Raw genomic sequence first — 24,836 nt, 5'->3', positions numbered from 1 at the left:
TGATTAGAGTGGTGTCTCAGCTCATCCCCAGTGGTCCCAGACTGGCAAAAGCTAATTGAAGTAGATTGACTACAAAGCAGAAGAGTCAATCAATGCCAGTTTTTTCATCATCCTGTTTCATTGCGGAACAATTTCCAGAACCTACAGTAGCTTACAACCATCAGACTATGCCATTCCATTAGCAGTAGTTCCAGCCTGAAGCCTCAGAATTTCAGTACATGTGCAAGCCTTCAGGTAGAGTATTTGAGCAGGTACATTGATTTCAGCTTCTTCTGCCCTCCACTTTCAAAAGTATAGCTTTGTGTACGATGCATGAAGCATATTACATATTGACATTTCTATTCCACAAACTAAAACAATTGCTTTTTTTTTCCAATAGCAAAATAACATTTTTCTTGATTCCATAAATCCCTGATGTGAGGCAAATGGATATCTGGAGGGAGCATGATAGGCAAGCTGGCAACAGCTTTGAAAAATGTTCCAAGAAAGGCTGCACTGATCAGCCCAATAGCCTGCTTTTTACATCTGCCGATCAAATCTCTCCTGTCCATGTTTCCATGAACATAGTAATGAAAAACTGGATATTACCACTTCGCTACAACTGCCAATAAAACTAACTGGATAGGTAGAGTTTTTACCAGGGGGTGGGTGGTGGGTGGGAGATGGACTGTCAAGTTATTGAATCTTTTCCCTGTCTATTAGGGCAGAGGTCCCCAACTTTTTGGGCACCAGAGACCAGTTCCATGGAGAGAGGTTTTTCCGTGGACCGGAGGGTGCATGGTTTTGTGTGCTGCTTGCATTTCACAGATGGGATGTTGCTTGACCAGTACTGGTCCACGGACCAGGGGTTGGGGACCCCTGCATTAGGGCATGTCAAAATTTTCAACTTTCAATTTCTAAACATTAGGGGTGCTCAAAAGTTGTGACACGACTTGGGGATTGTAAAAATATTTCGGTTACTTTAATATAATTTAGATGTGCTTGTTAAATAACTACGTAAATATCATAACTTTTTAACATTTTGTTTGTTTCATTTCACAGATTCAGCTGCCTTTATCTTTTTGTTAACATTATTTTGTCTGAGAGTGTTAATACTGCTAGCCTCGTTTCCTGTGAGTATGATAACTGATCTATAATGGTTTCTTAAAAAAGAACAGGACTGGGAACGTTCATTCATATGAGCAACCTAATTGGGACTGGCAGAGACTTGTTGCCATTTAAACTCCCAACACTGAGAGACATTCTCAGATATGGCCTCCTATTAAGAAAACAAAGTAATGATGATGCTAGAAACTATCCAGAAGCCAGTCTTGCAAGAGACCTATATCCCAAAGTGCTTGAAAAGTGGGAACGAGCAAACAGTTCTTTTGTGGCCCCTCTTGTAAATTCATGAGTGACAATCTTGAACAAGATCCAAGAGACCTGGGATCAAGCCAAAAACATATCTCTTGGTAGAGGAAAGCTAGATGTCCGAGAGACTTTCACTGTGAAACTTGACAAACTGTTTGACATCCTCAACTTCAAGTGTCAAATTGTTCTGTGTGCCGAATTCAACTGCCCTCCTGGCTGCAAAAAAGAAGCTCACATTAACTGTACCTGTCTTAAGGATTCGAAGATACCATTGAAGGAACTTGATTTTATTAAAAGTCAGAGAGACAAGACTAGTTCTTTTGGAGCACACCAGATTTGTTTGCCAGATGTGCCCGAGCAGAAACAACTAGGTAAAAGGCAAAAGCAACAAGACAATGAGAGAGACAAAGGCTCTCTAAATATAAACAGAGAAGTATTCCAGACATTTCAATACTGATAAATGAAGTAATTATCTCTTATGATGAAAATGAAGGACAGACTGATGATGAAGATGAAGAAGAATGTGATGGAAGTTATGAAGAGGCCTTAGACCAAACACATATATTGTCAAGGATGAAACTTTGGCAGCTACATGCCTTTGTGTTTCAACTTGCCTTTAGAGTAAGGGGTGGAGGTGTTACTTTCAAGTGGGTTAGATGGAGAAATGAAACTTCTACAATTCCACTGAAGACTATGAGAGTCTAAAACCTTTCCAAGGACACTATAGTAGGTGTGGATTTGAAGCAAATAGTTCCCATAACAAAGTGAACTTGTTTATATGAACACATAAGACTTTGGGGGTTTGTCTGGAAAAATTATTGTTTAAGTCTATGAATTGGTGTTGGAACCTCAGAATTAGTTTTGCTTCAATATTATCATGCAGTGTATTTAATAAACAGTAAGATTTTCGGAGACAGAATGAACCTGGAGTTTTATTTGGATTCTTGAGCTGGATGTTGACACTTGCCCTCTATTTCAAAAGAAAAGACAGAATACAATAGATTAGAAATAACAAATGTAGCTATGCAGGGCATAAGATAGGGTGTTGGTCTATGTGCCACTGCTGCCATTAGAACAGCTGCCTTCACAGATGCTGGCTTGATCACCGAAGAGGACAAGAGACTTGTAGTTGATCACAATAAAGTCAAGAGACCCAGGAAAAAATTATGAAGGCCTTAGATCAAGAATTTGATGAGCTCTGTAAGAAGGGCGAAATAGAATGCATCTTCTTCAACGGCCATATAAATGCAACTAAAATTATGCTAAAAGCAAACAGTTCAGACCAGCAATTCCCCAGTACCATCTAAGAAGAACATTATTCAGTGTGCAGTGAGCTGGGTGGAGGATATCTTTATCATTTCACTCCAGAGAAAGGCTCAAAAACAGGAAAACCTGCTCAAGTGATTGCAGATAATCTGGTGTATTTCATGAAGAAGAAGAACATTGACAAAAGCTTGAAGGTCATTGAAGGAGATTCTACAAATGTTAAAACTAGTGTGAAGGTGGTGCCAGGCACTGGGTAGCGATCAAGCTTGACTGGAAGTTGATCTGGTTGGAATGTGTACTCCACACAAATGAATTACCCCACAAAACTTAATCACAAAATGGAATGGGAAGACCTTGTCTAACAACAAATGGACAGGTAAAATTGGCAACGTGCTAGACACTGCAACAGAACGTGACATTGTTCCTTCCTTCATCAGAGTTTTAATTGGTGAGCCTCTCATTTTACTGAGCAACAGTGTTGTAAAGGATCTCTCTACTAATCAAGTGTATGGATATAGGATCACAAGGGCAATAAGAACAGAACTTCCCACAGATCTGGCTCTTCTGGAAATTGGCCCCATTTGCCACTCATGCTGGTTGACAACTGCAAATAGGCTTTGTCGAATATGGGTTTCAAAACATAGCTTTAAAGGCAAAACTTTCCAAAACTTAAGAAAGATGGAGGAACATATTGTTGGTGTATACTACCCTTGCTGGTTCAACATCAAAGTAAAACATTCCTGGATTGAAGGCCCGCATCATGTGTTATTCCAGCTGCAGCAAGTCAGACTGTAAAAGAAGGCTGTAGTAGATGCTGTTTTGCCAACCATTCAGCACTCAGCATGGTACACTTTCAGTGAAATTATAATCCAGACATTCTTGTATTCAGATGACATTCAAGAGAGGAGAGCTGGTGTGCAAAAGATCTTTGACTTGAGGGGTGCAGATGATGCCATCCTGGGAGATTTTTCTGTACATGCAAGAAAAACACATTTAATCAATGCCAAAGCATCCACTCTGCTGGAGCTGATTGACTGATCTGAAGGTGTATATGAGCCACCTTTGATGTGCAAACTGACTGTAGCAGAAATAAAGAAGTTCATTGATAAACCCATGCAAGTACCACAGTGGCCCTGTCATGCCCAATCAATAGAGCGATGAAATAGGTTGCAGAAGCAACAAGCAGAGAAGCAAGTCGGCAGCTGTTGTTGAAGAACCAATCAAAACTAAACTTGATGAAACTCGCTTAAACATTTTTGTAATTGCTTTCTGACATTAATTTATGATTTCATGGGTTATTTTTTGCTTAGCTAGATAAAATTCATGCAGAAAAATAACTTTAATTTTTGTAGCCCAAAGTATAATTTTGAGAAGATAACGTTAACAATATTATATACCTTTGTGGGGTATATGACCAGAATTGCACGAGCTAAACATTGTCCAGTTGCAAAAATGAGAGCAGATTTCAATTCTTGGTGTAAAAACACATATTTTTAGAACCCCTCACTGAAAAAATTTACAAAAATTAATTTTCACCCCATTAAATGACCTGCCCTGCATGGCTATATTTTCCTCCAGAATTGCACTTCTATAATCTTCCTTTTCCCTCACGGAGAGTATTTTAAGATTCAAAGTCTAATAGCATTCTTAAAAAAAAAAAAAAACAGAAGAAAACATGTTTCCATGGCTAAACCCAGTTATTGAAGATTGAAGATAAGAATTTAAAAGGGAATAAAAATGTTGCAATTCACTACAGTTCAGCTGACAAGAAATGTTTAAAAAAAAAAAAAACCTTTTGCTGGTATTTTAAACCTGTTGCCAACTTGTGTAATTACTAGAAAAGGGCAGAGAGCACTATACAATCAGTTTCCCACAACTCAGGTTGGGCTTTAAATTGCCCCCACTCTAGGAATGTGGGTTGCAACCCATTCATACAACCTAGGTCAGCCACCATGAAAATAACTTATTTTCAACTCTGATTGCCCAAGATGGAATGATCCAAATTGAAAAAACCGCCCTACTGCTGAGAATCTGAAGTCAATGAGTATATTTAGTAAAAGACTAATTAGTGGCACTTCATTTCACTGGATGGAAAGTTTCATTTGACTGGCATGACTTGATCAAAAACCTTGGTTTTCTAAGTCCATCTTGGAGTTGCTGTGCCTAATTAGCTACAGTTCAGAGGATTAGACAGAGATCAAAACCATCAGAACAATTCTTAAAATCCCCCATGTGACCTCTGCTTCACCCTTTGACTAACAGGGACAGCCCAACAGAGAAAGGAAACTAGACTCTCTGTGTTAACTACTAGAGGGTTTAATTTGCATAACATCAAAGAATCTTCATTTCAGAGCATGTGCTAACTGGAAAGCCAAACTAACTGGCATATGTCAAAGAATTCATTCTCTGTTGTTACTCCCAGTGTGTTAGTTCTGCTTGCTGACAAATATTTCATGTTTGCATTAACCAAACATTTCTTCCTACATTTGTGCTGAATCTTAAGAGGAGGGCTAATAGAAGTACTTAAATAAGGAGGAAATGATGGATTAAACATCTATTTGAAAACAAGATATCTTGTTTCTATGTCAGAGATTATGTATTCATATAAAGGCTTGTTAGGTGAAAGACAATCCCTTTGGCAAGATGGTGTGAAGAAAAAAAGTCCCAAGAAAAATGTGAGGCAGACAGTTCAGCAGCTGGTTTGCGGATCAAACCAAAAATAACCCCAAAGAGTTGTTCTGATCTGGTCAAAGACTTGTCTGGGCTAGTCTTCTGTTCTGCATTTAATCAGATCCCTGAAGATATGAATAGATTTCCTTCCTTCCCTCCTTCCTTCCTTCCTTCCTTCCTTCCGTCCTTCCTTCCTTCCTTCCCTCCCTCCCTCCCTCCCCTCCCTTCTTCTCCCTCCCTCCCCTCCCTTCTTCTCCCTCCCTTTCTTCTTCATGGAAAATGGATAGTAGAGAACTAGAGCCAACATAACTAGTAACCCTGAACTGCATGTTCCTCTATTCCATTTTTTTTTAAAGCCATCTAAATTGGCAGCCATCATTATATCTTGCATGGACCCACTGTATAATTTAATTATATGTGGCATAAATAATTATTTTCTTTTTTTTATTCAGAATCTCTCCCATTTCCATTTCATTTTATGATCCTGGGTCCTAATATTTCAAGAACGGGAAAGAGAAAAGCAAATCTTCCTATTCAAGTTTTGTGCCCCATGTAAAATGCTATACACATTTTTTTCTCCTTAGCTTAACTTATTTTACAAAATACAGTCACAGAATTCTAGCGCCAGAAGGGGCCATTTAATCACCAAGTCCAATCTTCTGCCTAGCCCAGGTATCCAAATCAAAGCAACAGAGACAGAGATCTGTCTAGCCTTGGTTTGTACATATCCAGTGAAGAATAGCTATATACTATTCATCTGGATAATTGGCTTCACTGTGAAATTGCTCTTACTGTTAGAAGTTCTTTTCTAACAGAAGAAAATTCAGTCACATTCTAGATTTTTATGAGGATAAAGTGGAAAAAACAATGGAACATACCTAATGCCACTGTGAGCTTGAACTCTATGGAGGAAGTTAGGTAAATCATGTAATAAGGAAGTAAGCCAGGGAAGCTGTGGGAAAACATTTTCCAGTAGTACTTGAGCATCCAGATTTCAATGCCTTGTAGGACTTGTTACCACATGGAACAGATTAAATCACACAAATTAAGAAATAGGGTAGCTGAATTCAGACCGTAGACTGCTTCATTGACTGTTTATAAAAAACTATGCAGACCACAAAATTTGTAAAGTAGGGAGACTTAATGAAGTATGCTTGTGCAAAATAAATTATCCATCAATCAACTTATCCCTCTGGCCCATTCTCTACTTTCTCCAGACTCTGTTGCTAAAGTTAGCAAGAGGCAGAGGTGGATGAAAGGTACTAAGAAAAAGAAAAACATGCTAACAAAATCTTGTAATCTTGGAGTCGTAGTGGACAATTACTTAAATATGAGCCAGCAGTGTGCTGCAGCTGTCAAAAAATCCAATATAGTCCTAAGCTGCATTAACAGAGGAACAGAATCAAGATCATATGAAGTGTTAGTACTACTTTATAATGCCTTGGTAAGGCCACACCTGGAATATTGCATCCACTTTTGGTCCCTGCAATATAAAAAAGATGTGGAGACTCCAGAAAGAGTGCAGAGAAGAGCAACAAAGATGATTAGGGGACTGGAGACTAAAACATATGAAGAACAGTTGCAGGAATTAGGTATGTCTAGTTTAATGAAAAGAAGGACTAGGGGCCACATGATAGCAGTATACCAATATCTAAGGGGCTGCACAAAGAAGAGGGATCAACTTATTCTCCAAAGCATCTAAAGGCAGAACAAGAAGCAATGGATGGAAACTAACCAAAGAGAGAACCAACCTAGAAATAAGGAGAAATTTCCTGGCAGTTAGAATGGAATGATTTGCCTCTAGAATTTGTGAATGCTCCAACAATGGAGGTTTTAAAGAAGAGATTGGACAACCATATTTCTGAAATGGTATAGTTTCCTGACTGAGCAGGAGATTGGATCAGAAGACCTCCAAGGTCCCTTCCAACTCTTATTCTGTAAATAGAAGTTAAAAAAAAAATCAGATTAGGAATTCAGAAAAGATGAAGAGCAGTAGTGCATAACAAAGAAAAGGCAGAGCTTCTCAATATCTATTTTGGCCTGATTTTCTCCAACAACAGAGTATATATTCCAAATGGGTAATGTTGAATGCTAAAGTGAAATTGCAGGAAATTAGAGTAGAGTAGAGTAGAGTAGAGTAGAGTAGAGTAGAGTAGAATAGAATAGAATAGAATAGAATAGAAGTTGGAAGGGACCTTGAAGGTCTTCTAGTCCAGCTCCCTGCTCAAGCAGGAGAACCTATACCATCTCAGAAAATGACTGTCTAACTCTTCTTTAAATCTCCAGTGATGGAGCACCCATGATTTCTGGAGGCAAGCTGTTCCACTTTTTAATTGTCCCCACTGTCAGGACGTTTCTACTTAATTCTAGGTTGCTTGTCTCTTTGATCAGTTTCCAACCATTGTTTCTCATCCTTCCCTCTGATACTTTGGTGAATAACATGGTAGCCCCTCAAGTACTGGAATACCGCTATCATGTTTCCCCTATTTCTTCTTTTCTTTAGACTAGCCAAGCCCAAGTCCCGCAGTCATTCTTCGTATGCTTTAGTCTCCAGGCCTTTGATCATCTTAGCTGGTCTTTGCACTTTTTCCAAACTCTCAACATCTTTTTTGTGATATGGTGACCAAAATTGTCTGCAGTATTCCAGGTGTGGTCTTACTAGGGTTTTATAAAGTGGTACTAATACTTCATGTGATCTTGATTCTGTGCTTCTGTTTATACAACCCAGGATTGTATTAGCTTTTTTGGTGGCTGCTGCACACTGCTGGCTCATAGTCAAGTGATTGTCCACTAGAACTCCAAGATCCCTCTTACAATTGCTCTTTTTGAGTCAGGTCTTGCTTAATCTGTACTTGTACCTTCGATTAAATCATGAGATTGACCTAAAATAAATGCTGTCAGAAAATACATGTTAACATTCAGCAAATTTAAATTTCTAGGACCAGGTGAATTTCACGTATTATGTATTTTCTTTGAGAAATTTGGGATATATCTGATGACTAGAGAAGGGTAACTTTTGTCCTTATTTTTAAAAAGATGGGAATGAAGGATCAGAGTATCTACATACCAGTCAAACTGACACTGGTAATTGGGACGATTGTAGAGCATAAAGTGATTGATCTGGCAGCACTTTTAAAATAATGCAGTGATTTCTGGAAGTCAGCATGGATTTATCAAGAACAAGTCTTACTTGACTAGCCTTATCTAATTTTTAATCAGGTAATAAATTGTGGGAATTTAATAAATATAATATATCTTAATTTTAGCAAAGCATATGTCAAAGAACTCCATTAATTAGCAAAGTAGTTAGGCAGGGATGGATAGAATGACAATTAAATAGACACATCACTGGCTTGAAAATTGTACTCAGAGTACTCATTAACAGTTTCTCATTAAAACAGAGGGAAGAATCAAAAGGATGCCACAAAGAACAGCACTTGATAAGAAACTGAATATGAGTCAGCAATGAACATGAAAAAGGCCGATGTGACTATAAACATTGTAAATGCAGTTTGGGGCTTAATCAACAGAAATACTATTTCTAAATCATGGGAAGTAATCTGTATATTTCAGACTCCACCTCAGATATGGAGTCTTGTTGTGAATAACACCTTTTAAGGAATGAACAACCTGGAATAGGTTCACTGAAAAGCAAGAAGGATGACCACGAGACTAAAAATGATTATCAGAATGAAACAGTGGGGAATGTTTACCTTTAAGAAGAGAAAAGTGAGGAGGGGATATGGTATTCCTTCACAAATGCTTGAAAAGGGATCACAAAAAAGATCAAGATCCTTCTCCTTCAAGAGGGAGGACACAAAAGAACAAATTTAACTTTCACAAAAGTAGATTCCAATTGAATATTTTTTTAAAAAATCCTAAAAAATAAAGAGGAGTTTGCCAATGGAATGAATTACCTGCTGAAGTCACTGGGTCCTCTTCAATTGGATGTGTTCAGGGAAAGGCTGGATAGCTACTGTATTTGTTGGGGATAGCTTAAATTTCTGCAGGAAGCATGGAACAGGGAGTTAGACTCAAACCATAAATAGCCTCTTGAAATAGATCACCAGTTCATACACATTTCAGGATCATACTGTATTTGACAAGCTTGGTAACCAGACCCAACAGGTTCTTTAAGTGAAGAATGATGATCTGTCCATGTTCATTACTGTGGTCTTAGGCCACTATCGATGACACTAATATTTATATTTATTTATAATTTCAATTCATAAGACTCCTGAACCCAATCTCACTCACTTACAAATCAATATACTATTTAAGAAAGGACAAAATGAACAGAAATGAAATCTTACTAAACTGGGGGAAAGACATGTTACAACCAAAATAAACAATACACACAAAATGGTCACACAAATGAAACTGGGGGAAAGCCAGTTTTTAAAGATCACCTAAGGTTTGCAGATTCAGGGTGCTCCAAATCTCTGGGAGGAAGGTGCTATTCCAAAGGGCAGATCCTGCAACAGAAAAGGCACCCTTCCTAGGTCAGATTTTACAGAACAGACAGGAATGATGAGAAGGAGGCACTTCCTCAGATAATCAAGCTCCATGCTACTAACAGCTCTATGGGTGATGACCAGACTTTCCAGATGAGTGACCTTGAGCCAGTCACTCTCTGTCATAGGCTCCAGCGTTTATCTTGTTAGAGTAAAAGTTGAGTCTATCTTTCCCAGCCTCCTGACACTGATTTGTGACCTCAACAGTACAACTTGGTCAAGCAGGGGTTGAGATATACAGTTGAATATCATCAGCATACCTATGACACCTTACGCCATGTCAACAGGTGACCTCACTCAGCAGTTTCATGTGGACATATTAAGCAATCAAGGCAAGAGTGTCAAGCCTTAATGTATCTTAAAAATCAGAGGCTTCAATCTGGATTTTTTGTGCTGTCAATTCTAAATGTAACTGGCTACAGGAAAGAACAACCAGTAAAACTCCCTGATCCTGTAGCCAGCCCAGAAGGATATTAAGATCAATGGTAAGAAAAGCCGCTGAGAGATCAAGAAGAACCAGAATGGTTGCACCCCTTTGTTCTATATCTACCAAAATGTAAATCTTTCATATCAAAGCAATTATTGATAAGTAGTTCTGATATATTATTGTATTGTAGCTAACACCTATTGTTACTTATTTATTCTTGAGAACAATGAGGCATTAAGCAGGACTCTCAACATATTTTTCTTTCAGTGAAAACATTTCTTCACATGGTGTACATTTTCTATCTATATATGCCTGGTCTACACTGGTTCTCCAGAAAGTAAGAGCAAAATCACTGGAGGCTACTTTTCATTCTCCTAGATCAGTGGTGGCGAACCTATGGCATGCGTGCCAGAGACAGTACTCAGAGCCCTCTGGGCATGCGCGCCATCATCCCAGTCTCGCTTCCCCTCATGACCCCCTCCTCACTAGCAGCCCCCCTGGAGGAGAGTTGCCTCCGAGTGAAGCCCATGCAGAATAGCGCAGCCAAGGACATGGCAGCCAGGCAGTGGGGACAAGACTCCGCCCTCACACCCCATCACATGCAGATGATGCTGCGGAGCGCAGACAGAGGGTGTGGCCACCATGGTGCTGCTGGGCCACCTGGGTGATCTGCGGCAGGCCGTGGAGGTGGTGGATGGCCCTCCAGGTGGGGGATTGTGGGGGGCGAGGTTTGTCATCACTGTCCTAGATTCTGTGGCTACACACAGAGTTGCATAGACAGTAGTAGCCAGAAACAACACCATATACAGTAGGATTATAGAAGGCCAGAGTGAAGCCCATCTGCCTGGGAAACAACCTGGGTCACTCTCTCTGTGTCACAAACACACATACACAGGATTGATTCTGTCATGGTTAAAAAATAATAAAGAGATGTCTCCATCTTTCCTTTCCTACCTGAAAAAAGTCTTGTCAGGATAAAAAAGTGCTGCCTCAGTTGAGGCATACAACTAATTAAGTTCCCCCAAATGCTGTCCCTTAGCCCTGATTCTGGCAGAGAGAAATGGGTAAAAATTAGCAGACAAACATGGCCAGCACTACTGATTTTTTTAAAAGTATTTTATTAGTTTTTTATCATTACAATTCATTTGTGCTTAATAAGCAACATGATGTCTGGGTTAATTTTTGCTTAGTCGTAAAAGTTAACTTCTTACTCTCTATCTCGTTTTTCTAACCATTGATAAAATAGGTTCCAGGTTTGAAAGTATTCTGCATCTTCTTTTCCTTTAATTCTCAATGTGTTTAAATCATTTAATTCTCAGTAATTTAAAAAATTAAATCAGCACTACTGATTTTAATAGGAATAGAATGACCAGTTTTTAAGGCATGCAGTCTACAATATGTAGCTGTCACAAGAAAGGAGGAGAAGAGAGAATGAAAGTAACTATGAAAGCCTCTATGAGAAAGAAAGATCACTTGGTGTTCTAAGACATGATTTGTGTGGCTATATTCGTTGGCATTCGGCTACCAAAAAAACAAAGGCATCATGTGATGGGGGGAAAAAAACCCATGGTCTGTCAGTTTGGAAAACCTTCAGTACTGAGCTATTCTTGCAGGATAAAAACTCTGACCTCATTCTGAGAAGTAAGCATGGTGGGCTTCGGCTCAGAATGACACTCGAGAGAGGCAACGTTTTTTTATAACAAGATCAGCAAGTTTTGTGACTCACACCCTGGGGAAAGTGAGTGAGTTATCCTTAAATTTGTGAAATCCAGAGGTGGAGGAACTGAGAAGAGTCAAACCTGCACACTGGACTTCTGAAATAGCAGTTTTGAAAGAATTCTGAGGGAAAGTAGGGCAGATCCAATGGCTTGAAATCCTGAAAGAAGAAAATGCCCAAGAAGGATAGGAAACTCTCTGAAATGAGATACTGAAATCAGAAATAATCGACCCAAGAAAGAAAAAATTTGAGAAATCTAAGGAGACCAACATGGATATAAGCCAGGGGGCATGCTGGCAGAGGAATTCTGGGAGTTGAAGTCCACAAGTCATAAAAGGGCCAAGTTTGAAAACCCCTGATATAAGCAAAGCTCTCTAAAACAAGAAAGAGAAAAAGAGATATATACAGGAAATGGTAGGAGGGGACTTCCATTTCTAGTCAAAATATGATGTAAGGTCATGTCTGGAAACTGTCAGAAAAGATAAAGCTTGGAATTAATTGAAGTTTATGAGAAACATCAAAAATAAAATGGTAAACTGTGGGCTAGATGTTACTAGTTCTAGATGTCGTGTGCTGAATGACCATCTTTTAAGAGTGCTACAAAAATGCTACACTTCAGCTTGTGAAGTATTAAATGGAGGGCCACAAGATTTTGTCCTGGTGTTGTACCGTTCCACATTGTCATCAATATTTTTGATAAGGAAATTAAAGGGGACACAAACCTGATACTACTTTAGAAGGAGTGAAGATTCAAAGCAATCCAGATTGGCTTAAGCATTGGACTATGAATAAGATGGAACTTAATAGAGAGAAATAAATTTTCTCCATATGGGGGGGAAATGGAAGACCCAAGTATAAGATGGAAAGGAACAGGCTCAACAAAAGTCCATACGAACAAAATCTGGATGGCCTTGATGATCTCAAGTTAAATAAAAATAAGCTCTGTAATGCAGCTGCTAAAAAAACAAATGTTATCTTGCATTGCATTTATAGGAGCACAGAATCTCGACTCCCAGGATGTGATTTTTCCACTTTCCTCTGTCTGAGTCAGACCTTACTTGCAATACTGTGTCCAGTATTTCTGGGCACCACAGACCAGCAAGTTGAGAGGAGAACTACCAGGATGAAGGATCTGAAAACAAGATCTGTAAGATATTATTAAAGGATTTGAGTATAATTAGCCGAGAGAAAAGACAATGAAAGGCAGACACGACAGCAATCTTTAAATATCTGAAAGCTGTCACAAAGAGAAGGGACTGGACTTATTCTATGTTGTCCCAGAGGACAGGACTATAGCCAGTGGGTTAAAACCATATCAAAACTGTAAAAAAGGAGTGTCAAGCTAAACCTCAGCCAGACCTTCCTGATAATATGAGCTGTCAACTGCAAGGCTGCCACATGACATGATGAGTTCTCCTTTAGAAAATGTCTTCAAACAGAGGCTGGGATGTTCTACTAGTGAATCCTACACTGAGAGGTGGTGCCTTTCAACTCTTATGATTTTAGATTAGATAGATAGATAGATAGATAGATAGATAGATAGATAGATAGATAGATAGATAGATAGATAGATAGATAGATAACCTTTATTGTCATTTTTTATTGTGGGCACCATGCCACCCATTAAAAATAAAATTTAGTTGCTTGCTCTCAAAGTGTACACATATTGTATATAACACACATTTAAACATACTATATACAACGTGTATAGAATTACACCCTTACATATAAATCAATGTTTCTCAACCCTAGCAACTTTAAGATAAGTGGACTTCAACTCCCAGAATTCCATGCTGGCTGGGGAATTCTGGGAGTTGAAGTCCATTTACCTTAAAGTTGCTAGGGTTGAGAAACACTGATAAATGAATTGTTATATAAATTAAAATATAAGTTAAATTATTTTTCAATAGCATCTTAGTGACAAACTTTCATTTTTTTGAAGAGAGAACTCTCCTTTTGTAGCAAAAAGGTTTCAGCTATACAAATGTTTTAGACGTCTACAACAAATCAAAAATTATCAGTATTTTTACACACAAATGGCTCAAATACATTTAAAACTACAATGATTAGGATCTTCTCTAAGCAGTAAGAAAACCCAGAAAAATTGTTCCAAATGGGATTTTCTTTGAAAGGAAGTAATTGGAAGTTCATTGGCATCTTACAGAGCCATTGTGCTGGTGGCTGCCCCATAGCTTGTGTCAGTGAATCCTAGAGTTTATATTTATACCATGTAAAGAACTGCATGTTTTGTTTGCCTAAATTTTTTAAATAGTTTCACTGAAGGATTCCAGGCTGTCACATCATGAGAGAGGAAGAAAATTTACACTCAAATCACCCTTACAGGAAGGCCTGGAGGAACGTTGTCCATGGGGTCTAACAACAGCAACCACAACAATATTATCTTTAAATTTAGAAGACTCGGTAATAATTTATTTTAGTTGTTTTTGTTTTCTAAGTTGAAACATTGAAACATCCTTAAAAGACTTGCTGCAATCTGCTAAAAAAAAAAATCTGCAATCCTATCATTACATTTTTTGAGTTTGGGAAATTAGAAGGATCATGTTATTCCAAATGTACATTTGTATGATGGCATTATCATGTTGGTTAATTATTTTTAACATGCTATTACTAAATTTAAAAATGACCCATCAATCATATCTGCCTCTCTGGGAGTTGAAGTCCACTTATCTTAAAGTTGCTAGGGTTGAGAAACATTGATTTATATGTAAGGGTGTAATTCTATACACGTTGTATATAGTACATTTAAATGTGTGTTACATACAGTATGTGTACACTTTGAGAGCAATTTGTTCACATTTCCACTAACCCATGACCCCAAGATCTCTTTCTGAATCAGCTACTACAGCCTCCAATTTAAGCTTTGCACTCAGAACCTTTCTCATTAGAACAAGTGGTGGTGCAGCTATTCCTGGCCCTTGCCCTATCAGATAACTCAGGGATTCCGCAAACAAGAGGACTTAGCTCCTTGTCATCTCATCTTTCAGGTATTTTCCTAAGGGTCAACCCTCCCATGCTTCTCTCTATACAGAAAAGCAGAAGCCACTGACTTCAACCGGTAAACTGTGTATTTTTCCAGATAGGAGAGGAAAAACATCAAGGACACAGGGGGAAAGGGGCAGAAATGTACTCAGTAAGAGTAATAATTGTACAGAGGGGTCCTTGGTGCTCTCTGAGCTTGATTGTTTTCTTGCAGACAATTTATTACCCAAACTAGATAACAACGTCAGTGCTGGTACAAATATTACAAATATTCTCTTTTATTGAATAATTGTACAGTAAGAATATATTCTCATTAGAACTTAAGAAAAGGCCTGCTAAACCAGGCCAAGGATTCTTGAGTCTACCATTTCATTATCTCACACTGGCCAACAAGGGGCATTCAGGCAAATCATAAGCATGGATAGGAGGATGAAAGCCTTCCACTACAATTGCTGCATGTCACTTGTATTTAGATAGCCACACAGAGTCACTTCAGAAAGGGAGATGGACAGCATATAAATTTAATAAATGAATAAAATATAAATGAATATGGTAACAAACATCCATTGAGATTAGCTGTCAATGAAGACTTACTCTTACAATTTTGTCCAGCTCCCTTTCAAAATTGTTTCAACTGATGGCCCTCACCACATCTAATAGTAGGGAAAGTATAGTAACTGCACTCAAACAAAATCTATTAGTACTAGTGCCACTTTACAAAGTCCTATAAGACCACACCTCAAATACTGCAGCCAATTTTGGCCACCATATCACAAAAAAGATGTGGAGAGTCTGGAAAAAGTTCAGAGAAGAGCAACTAAGATAATAATAATAATAATAATAGTAGTAGTAAAGTTGGAAGAGACCTTGGAGGTCATCTAGTCCAACCCCCTGCTCGGGCAGGAAACCCTACACCATTTCGGACAAATGGCTGTCCAGTCTCTTCTTAAAAACTTCCAGTGTTGGAGCATTTACTGCTTCTGGAGGCAAGCTGTTCCATTGATTAATTGTTCTCACTGTCAGATGATCAAAGACCTGAAGACCAAAACATACAAAGAATGGCTGCAGAACTTGGGTTGACCAGTCTAAAGAAAAGAAGAAATAGGGGAGACATGATAGTAGTGTTCCAGTATCTGAGGGGCTGCCACAAAGAAGAGGGGGTCAGGTTGTTCACCAGAGCACCAGAGGGAAGGATGAGAAAAAATGGTTGGAAGCTGATCAAAGAGAGAAGCAACCTGGAATTAAGGAGAAACTTCCTGACAGTGAGGACAATTAACCAGTGGAACAGCTTGCCTTCAGAAATCGGGGCACTCCATTGCTGGAAGTTTTAAAAAGGAGACTAGATAGTCACTTGTCTGAGATGGTATAGGTTCTCCTGCTTGAGCAGGGGGCTGGACTAGAAGACCTCCTAGGTCCCTTCCAGCTCTATTCTCTTTGAATATTTTTGCTGGATGCTGAAGACTTGTTCCTCCATTTCCACAGACTGGTGATTGCTATTGTGGGAGTAAACCCAGGTGCTGCCCGCAGGCATTGTGTAGTGATAATGTGAAGAAGTAGAGGAAGCAAGGCTATATTTATGCTATCATATGCTACTTCTACTTCGCTTGGAAAATAGCTAATGTAAATAAGAGGTGCTGCTTGTTCATGGACCTTAGGAGCATTCTGGAATCACCTCATGGTGAGATGGGCAGCAAATAAATTTAAAAATAATTCATTAAATGAAAATAGCTACATTAACATGATGCTGGGGAAAGATGTCAATCTGAAGCTTTTGCTGCAATAAAATGATTCAAGAGTAGAACCTCAAAGGTCACAGTTCACTAGGAACTTTCTGAACAATATAGGACAGGCAACCTTGGTTGAGAATGGATTAGCGAAATATGTTCTCTGCATATTATCTCAGTTAAGCAAAGAGAGGAGATGAACTGGAAGGGGATTTCAGTCAGGGATTCTGTCGAATAGATGCCCTAAATTCAATCTTAGCTCTTTGCTTGATATTTTACCAAGAATACCTACCCTTGACTGTAAATCTTTTCTCACACATTGGGTGTAACTGCGAAACATTCTGAAACCTCACCCTCACTGTGATTTGAATAACCATTTCAGCATGTCTCTGTGGGTATGTGTGCACTAGGAGTGGTTTCCAAGAACTCTGCTCACCCGTCTGTTATCCACACTTTTTTTTGTGTGAGCTGCACCCAGTCCACATCTCTGGCATTGCAAAAATCAATGCAATTAAGAGACTTGTGGGCCTCTGACATCCTTACTAAAGCATGTCTGGACTAGGGAGTGGAGACTGAATCAAGAAAATACGGTTAAAGAAAATGAAATGGACCCACTCTTGGTATAAGGTAGGATCAGGGCACGATTAGTTGCCTAGAAGCTCATGCAAGGGTCAATATGAGTCTTTAATTCCCCCCCCCCCCAAGTTTCAATCATTTCCACTCAATTCTTCCAGACCTCCCATCTCTGGTAACATGTAAGCACAAATACACTCATTCATATAAAATGTCTAAACGGTTCTGTCTGAAGAAGCAAAAAGACTCTTCAGAAACTCCCTGCTGCTTAGCTGTTTGCAAAACACTACACAACAACGTAAGAGTTGTTCTTTCTGTGAAGTGCTCTTCTGTTGCTAAGCACAGTTGTAAGTCCTTTCTGCAGGTTCACTTCCTACTTTACAAATTTTATGTTGGAAAGAATTAGACCCTCTATTATAGGGGAGAGACATATGTACCTGCCAACTGTTATGGAGCTGTAGCTTCCAGTGGCCTCATCTATCATGCCCATAATTTTTTCATTTCTGCTGAAATGGTTTGCTGGTTTGTTTATTAAATTTAAATGCCACCCATCTTGCTTTCAAGCCACTCTGAATGGCTTACAACAAGATAAAAATGACAACATAAAACATTAGAAGATTAAAATACTAAATTAACATTGTCCCTATGTGTTATCTCTATATACTACTAAAACATAGCTGGCTAGGATTTTCAAACTATATTTAACCATGTTATAAGAACTGTTTTCACAATTGGTTTCAACTGTTGCATCAGTAATGGAAATGATAAGCCATATTTTATATTCAAAGACCCTTATTTTAGAATCCCAAACACCTGCTTGGTTGTCTATCCCTGGATATAGTCTGCATATCTATCCCGTATGAAATTCCATCCACTTGCTTGGCCACTATGAATGTCTTAATGCCGTGGCTGTCAACCTTTTCTTCACCATGGCCATGGACCCTCAAGACTTAACTTAAGATTTAAATCATAACATTTCTTCAAGGCTTCGTGGACCACAAGTTGAGAACCACTGCCTTTATGTATTGTGTAAACTCAGAGTACTGTGGCTTATGTATTTGTTTACTGTCTCATTTGCATTTTGCTTAGTTCCAAAAATTCCAAAAGGCTAATTTCCAGCTCATATGAATAAAACAAACCTATATGTGAACTCTGTCATAGGCTTTAAGATAGACAGATTCTTTCTGCATGTTTGTACAATTTGTATGTATCATACATCATCATTTCATGGCTATTAATTTCTGACTCAGAGCCTTGTCTCCATGTGAAAAAAAAAGTGTTCTGGTAATGGGTGCATTGTGATGAAACACTTGTTGGCCTTGGAAAACCTTAGGGCTGTTTTTCCAGGAGAAATCAAAGGAGAGAAATGACAGCTCTTGAAAAGGGACCTCTATCTCTTTCTAAAGGAGGAACTTTTAGGCTGCCATTCTGTGATGTAGTTAAGCTGATGTTTCTTCACTGAAAATAACATTGGTGGTGACTATGCACTTACCTTTAAAATGCATTGTAAAGAAAGTCTGGCAGCCTTTTATCTCATGAGGTTAGAAATGCAAATGGCCCTCATTTTCCTTCTGTAGGATTGTCTACCTTTTGGCAGGCTATCTGAGACATCTCCCTTTCAGAAAAAAAGGTATTTTCAGGCCTTAGAGTTCTTACAGGCACTTGATTCAGAAAGCCCATCGAGTAATTAACAAAGCATCACTCCAACTACGGACATTCCTTCAGGTCTCCCCCTCAGCAGGAAACACTTCAATATTCTCCTTGTGCAGCTGTCACATGCAAAGCAGTTGCTGGCATTCCTTCCCTGCTCACAGGATTCACTCTTGGGCAGCGACAGATCTTTGCAATATGTTGCCAAACATTTTTCACCCCAAGGCAACCCAGCTTTTCACCTCCCTGTGATTAATTCTCCCCACTCTTAGCAAACATTCTCCTCCCAGCCAAGGAAGAAGGGCTGAGTTCCTCCTCCAAGCCTTATTGAGCAAGGTCCTAATCATGGGGTCAAGGGATTATAGGGACTATATAGGGGACAAGAGTCATAGGCCAATACTCAGAGGGCACCAAGTTGCTAAGGCATGTTTGTTTACTCAGGGGAACTTATTATCTGCAATGGAACTGTTTAGTGACACTTGCTTTCCTTTTGCTGATTTGAAAAGGAACACATTATGGATGCACCATTTGCAAAAGAAAAAGAAAGGCCATCAGAACAACAAAGATGATCAGGGGACCGGAGGCTAAAACATATAAAGAATGGTTGCTGAAATTGGGTATGTCTAGTCTAATGAAGAGAAGGATGAGGGGGGACATGAGAGCAGTGTTCCAATATCTCAGGGGTTGCCACAAAAAACAGGGAGTCAAGTTATTCTCCAAAGCATCTGAAAGCAGGACAAGAAGCAATGGATGGAAACCAATCAAGGAGAGAAGAAACCTAGAAATTGTTAATGTTTGTGAATTTATCAGTGGAACAACCTGCCTCCAGAAGTTGTGAATGTTCCAACACTGAAAGTTTTTAAAAAGAGGCTGGACAACCATTTGTCTTAAATGGTATAGAGCAGTGGTAGGCAACCTTGGCTCTTTTATGACTCGTGGACTTCAACTCCCAGAATTCTGGGAGTTGAAGTCCACGAGTCATAAAAGAGCCAAGGTTACCTACCCCTGGTATAGAGTTTCCTGCCTGAGCAGAGGTTTGGACTAGAAGACCTGCAAGGTCCCTTCCAACTCTGTTATTCTATTCTATACTTGGTAAAATAGCTCATAATGTACATTGAAATTATCCTAGTTTTAGTCTCCTGCCCTCACTCTGATGTCAAACTCTGGAGAGCAGCTATAGTCACTGTAATGAATAAGGCAGCTTGAGATGAACTCATTCAAATAGGCAAAAGTTCTCCAAGGATTGAGAGAACAGCATTAAAAAAATCAAGAAGGGTATTTGTAATCCATTGAAACCACAGATCTATATACAATGACCTAGCAGAGGCAGCCATGCTTAGCAGGAATGACTTCTGAGTCCAACTGCATAGAATTGGAAAACATTGCTAAACTCTTTGTGGGACTTTGAAATACTAAGGGGGGAAAACTTTTAGAAATGCTATACCTTTTATGAACGTATGGCATCTTTGTTGTTGTTGTTGTTGTTAATTGAGAAGTTGTGTCCGACCCATCGCGACCCCATGGACAATGTTCCTCCAGGTCTTCCTGTCCTCTACCATCTTCTGGAGTCCATTTAAGTTCACACCTACTGCTTCAGTGACTCCATCCAGCCATCTCATTCTCTGTCGTCCCCTTCTTTTATTGCCCTCAATCTTTCCCAGCATTAGGCCCTTCTCCAGTGAGTCCTTCCTTCTCATTAGGTGGCCAAAGTATTTGAGTTTCAACTTCAGGATCTGGCCTTCTAAAGAGCAGTCGGGGTTGATCTCTTCTAGGACTGACCGGTTTGAACGCCTTGCAGTCCAAGGGACTCGCAGGAGTCTTCTCCAGCACCATAGTTCAAAGGCCTCAATTCTTTGGCGCTCAGCCTTTCTTATGGTCCAACTTTCACAGCCATACATTGCAACTGGGAAAACCATGGCCTGGACTATAAGCACTTTTGTTGGCAGGGTGATGTCTCTGCTTTTTAGTATGCTGTCTAGATTTGCCATAGCTTTCCTCCCCAGGAGCAAGCGTCTTTTAATTTCTTGGCTGCAGTCTCCATCTGAGGTGATCTTTGAAATAAAGAACTGTGGCAACAGTAAATCTACATATTTACTGAAGAAAATGAAACTTTAAACACAGTGATATTGAGCACATGACTCTGGGATTGGAATGAAGCAGTGATGGGATTCAAATATATGAACAACCAGTTCTCTGTGTGGATGCCACTTCCGGAAGTTCATTCTGGGCCTGGGCAACAAAACATTAGCTACCGGTTCTGCCTAAGTGGTGTGAACCAGCTGAATCCCACCACTGGGGGGGAGGAATACAGTCCTGTGTGAAATTTTTCAGAACTAAGTTCCATTGATACATTAAGAATTAAACATGCATAGAATGGGGCTGTTGGGATCTTCCCCCAAAAAATAAACTACAAAACAGGTTGCCATTAACATTTTCAGGATATTGCTAGATTTGAGTGGCAGGAAAACAATATTTCAAATATCTAACATTTGAAAACAACTCCCGTGGGTTAGATTATCTGACTAGAAGTGTTGTATCTGTCTAGCCCCTAGTTTGTTTGGTTTCTTTCATGTTAAAAAAGGAAACTTTTTCCCTGTGTCAGTGCCCAAAGGCAGGAACAGTCATTCAGCACCAGTCTCCATCCCCCCATCCTCTGGGGAACCACCCACACAATCCAGGCCACAGGTGGCACATGCAGGAATCCTGCTAAGAATTGCACCACAGCTTGGTTTTCTTTTCCTCCTCGTCATCACCGGAGACCGGTCTCATTAACGGCTGTAAAACCCGTTGGGCTTCTTGCTTACTTTGATCCTCTTACATCAGATCAGCATGAGGACTGTGTTTTTAAGATCCTGTCTCGGATTTTATAAGTGGCAGGAACAGTGCACAAGACTACCCTTTCATGCCACACAGGTGCCATCTGTCTCAGCAACACCCATAGTGAAACAATTGCCTGTGTGAACAAGGAGAACCAACTGCAAGGGAGAGGCCAGCATAAGCATCATAACCCCCCAGGCCGTCTTCTGCTTAAATGAACTTGGCTCAATCTTCTTGAGGTTTGCCCCTGTGCTAAAGGAAGCCTGGGGAAAATGCTGAAGTGAATTAATCTACTATGTAGAACTACTTCACCCCTTCCCTGTTTTAAAACCACAGTCCCTTCCCTTTTGTATTTTTTTTTTTTTGTTCTGTTTTCTAAGCTTCCTTGCCCAGTTCTTCACTGGTAAATTTAGCAGTACAAAAACAGTGGTGGAGATAAAGAGGAGGAGGAGGTAGTAAAGTCAGCTGAGTATCCCCTGAGCATCCAGAAGATTATGCCTTATCAGCCAAGCCTTTACTGAAAGAGCACAGTCTTCTCACGGGGCCCTAGAAGGGGGGAGGGGGAAATTAAGATTGCCTCTTATTCTCTCATGAGCACACATTCACAAACAGCATTTGGCTATCGTGCTCAGGTCTCAGAAGCGAAGCAAGGATGGGCCTAATTAGCACACATATCGGAGACTGCCAGGGCTGTAGGCTAGACTGGGAAGTCCAAACAATTGTTCCAGAAAAACAGCTCTGGCAAACTATTTCCAGACAGTACTAATGCCAAATCTCTCTCCTCTCCACATGCTATGAAGAGTTGTGTTCGAGTCAGACCCCTGGCCAGCAGCTAATGGGGATTGTGGTGGGAACAAAGGGAACAAATTCTTGGTTAACAGAATAACAGAACTGGATGGGACCTTGGAGGTCTTCTAGTCCAACCCCCTGCTCAGGCAGGAAACCCTATACCATTTCAGACAAATAGTTGTCCAATCTCTTCTTAAAAACCTCCAGTGTTGGAGCACCCACAACTTCTGCAGGCAAGTCATTTCACTGATATAGTTGCATTTTTATTGGTAAGGTGATTGGAACTTGGAAGCATTCAAATATTTTGGGCAGTCTCCAGCAGATGCACCATACTTTTTGGGCCTTAGAAGGAAGAAAGTCTTAAGCTGGCTCTGGAAAGGACTCGTAAACCCTGAAGGCTGGAGTCCAGGTTTTGAAGCAGCTTTTCAGTAACTGAACTTGATGGTTTCTTTCGGACTGCAAGAGGTTTTTAATCCTGTTCTTGCCGAATTGAACTACAATTTCTAATATCTTCCTCCACTTTTAGCCACAGGTTCTCCCTCCCTGTTTCAGATCACCTGAAATCCTTTCTTAAAGAGAAGGAATGAGATGCATTTTCATGTCAAATAGCTCTAACATAACAATTTTTAAACCACATTCACATCCTCTCTTTCCATCTCCTGACATTTTGTGAATTTTTTTTTCTCTTTAGAATGTAACCCAGTTTTTTCCTTATATAATATGCTGAGAAAATTAACAAACTTCTGTTAAGGCATAATTACTGCTAGGTGTGCCTTTCAACAACAGCAGGAACTTTTAAAGTGGGCCTGAATGAACTCCTTCAGGTATAGAGAGATCTTGAATTAGCTCTTACATCATTGGGAGGGATAATCTGGAATTACATAATGGGTGTTGTTTTTTTCCTGCTTCATGCAGGTGATGTGACCTTATTCTGACTGAAAGGAATGGAAAAGGACATGAAGTATTATACAATGAGATTTCTTTGACTTATCTGTGTTACACAGCAGCTGGATGATGCACAAGGTGTTTGGAGTGGGAGGTCCGGCTTTACCCACATGTTGCAGAGCCCGATGTTGCCATGGATACCCTGGTCCTCAGCATTTTCCCCTTTATTGGCAGTAACAGTTATTCTATAAAAGAAAGGCAACAGACATCATGACATCATCCTCTGAAATCAGAAGGGCTATAGTACAGGCACAGAGAAGATTCTTTAGACTTTGAGTGTAATGGTTTCCTTCCTTCCTTCCTTCCTTCCTTCCTTCCTTCCTTCCTTCCTTCCTTCCTTCCTTCCTTCCTTCCTTCCTTCCTTCCTCCTTCCCTCCCTCCCTCCCTCCCTCCCTCCCTCTCTGTCCCTGTTTCTCTCTCTCTTTCTTTCTTTTTTCTTTCTTTTTTCTTTCCTTTCTTCCCTCCCTCCCTCCTTCCTTCCCTCCCTCTTTCTCCCATATCCATAATGGATGATAATATTAAGACGTCAGCTACAACCTGTACAGTATGTTTCAAAAATATTACAGATAGTTGATCAATATAAACATACTGCATACACTTTACGTCTGAATACATATTTTCAAAACCTCTGTTTCTTTAGAAAGCATGGTTTGCCTTGTTCTGTTGTTGTTGTTGTTAGTTGCGAAGTCATGTCCAACCCGTCGTGACCCCATGGACAATGTTCCTCCAGGCCTTCCTGTCCTCTACCATCTTTTGGAGTTCATTTAAGCTCACGCCTACTGCTTCAGTGACTCCATCCAGCCACCTCATTCTCTGTTGTCCACTTCTTCTATTGCCCTCAATCTTTCCCAGCATTAGGCTCTTCTCCAGTGAGTCCTTCCTTCTCATTAGGTGGCCAAAGTACTTGAGTTTCAACTTCAGGATCTGGCCTTCTAAAGAGCAGTCAGGGTTGCCTTGTTCTAGGGCTGCTCATTGTTTGATTTCCTAATCTGCCTGGAATCACAATATAGAAAGCCAGTTCAAACATCATAGAATGCAGCAGCTCTGAAAATCAATGTATAGAAATCCGTAGTCTATCAAAATAACTGTCTGTAGAAATCTACACAGTCCTTGACTTATAATCATTTGTTTAGTGACTTTTCAAAGATAGTCACTTCAAAAATGTGACTTATGACTAATTTTCATACTTACGGTCGTTGCAGCATCCCCATGCTCATGCGATCAAAATGTGTACGCTTGGCAACTGGCATGCATTTATGACAATTACACTGTCCCAGAATCCGCATTTGTAACCTTCTGACAAGCCAAATTCTGACAAGCAAAGACAATGAGAAAGACAGATTTGCTTAACAACTGCATGATTCACTTAACAACTGCAGTGATTCACTTAACTG

General features: G+C 39.7%; 1 long non-coding RNA gene across 2 annotated transcripts; it reads right to left on the bottom strand.

Moving 5' to 3' along the window:
- Positions 1-19,402, bottom strand: LOC120299115. 2 transcript variants are annotated; one of them, XR_005554342.1, is made up of 6 exons: positions 18,734-19,402; positions 9,696-9,761; positions 9,204-9,290; positions 9,000-9,086; positions 6,165-6,296; positions 1-3,586 (listed from the first exon to the last, which is right to left on the bottom strand). It is a non-coding gene; the product is annotated as an uncharacterized LOC120299115 (long non-coding RNA). The 2 variants fall into 2 exon arrangements; XR_005554343.1 differs by having other exon boundaries at positions 6,165-6,238.
- Positions 19,403-24,836: the final 5,434 nt, after the last annotated feature.

Source organism: Crotalus tigris, unplaced genomic scaffold, assembly GCF_016545835.1.
Source record: "Crotalus tigris isolate CLP2741 ecotype Arizona unplaced genomic scaffold, ASM1654583v1 scf7180000024279.507856, whole genome shotgun sequence".
NCBI classification, from domain to species: domain Eukaryota; kingdom Metazoa; phylum Chordata; class Lepidosauria; order Squamata; family Viperidae; genus Crotalus; species Crotalus tigris.
The sequence above is the reverse complement of the archived record's forward strand: the minus strand, read 5'-3'. Positions and strand labels throughout refer to the sequence as shown.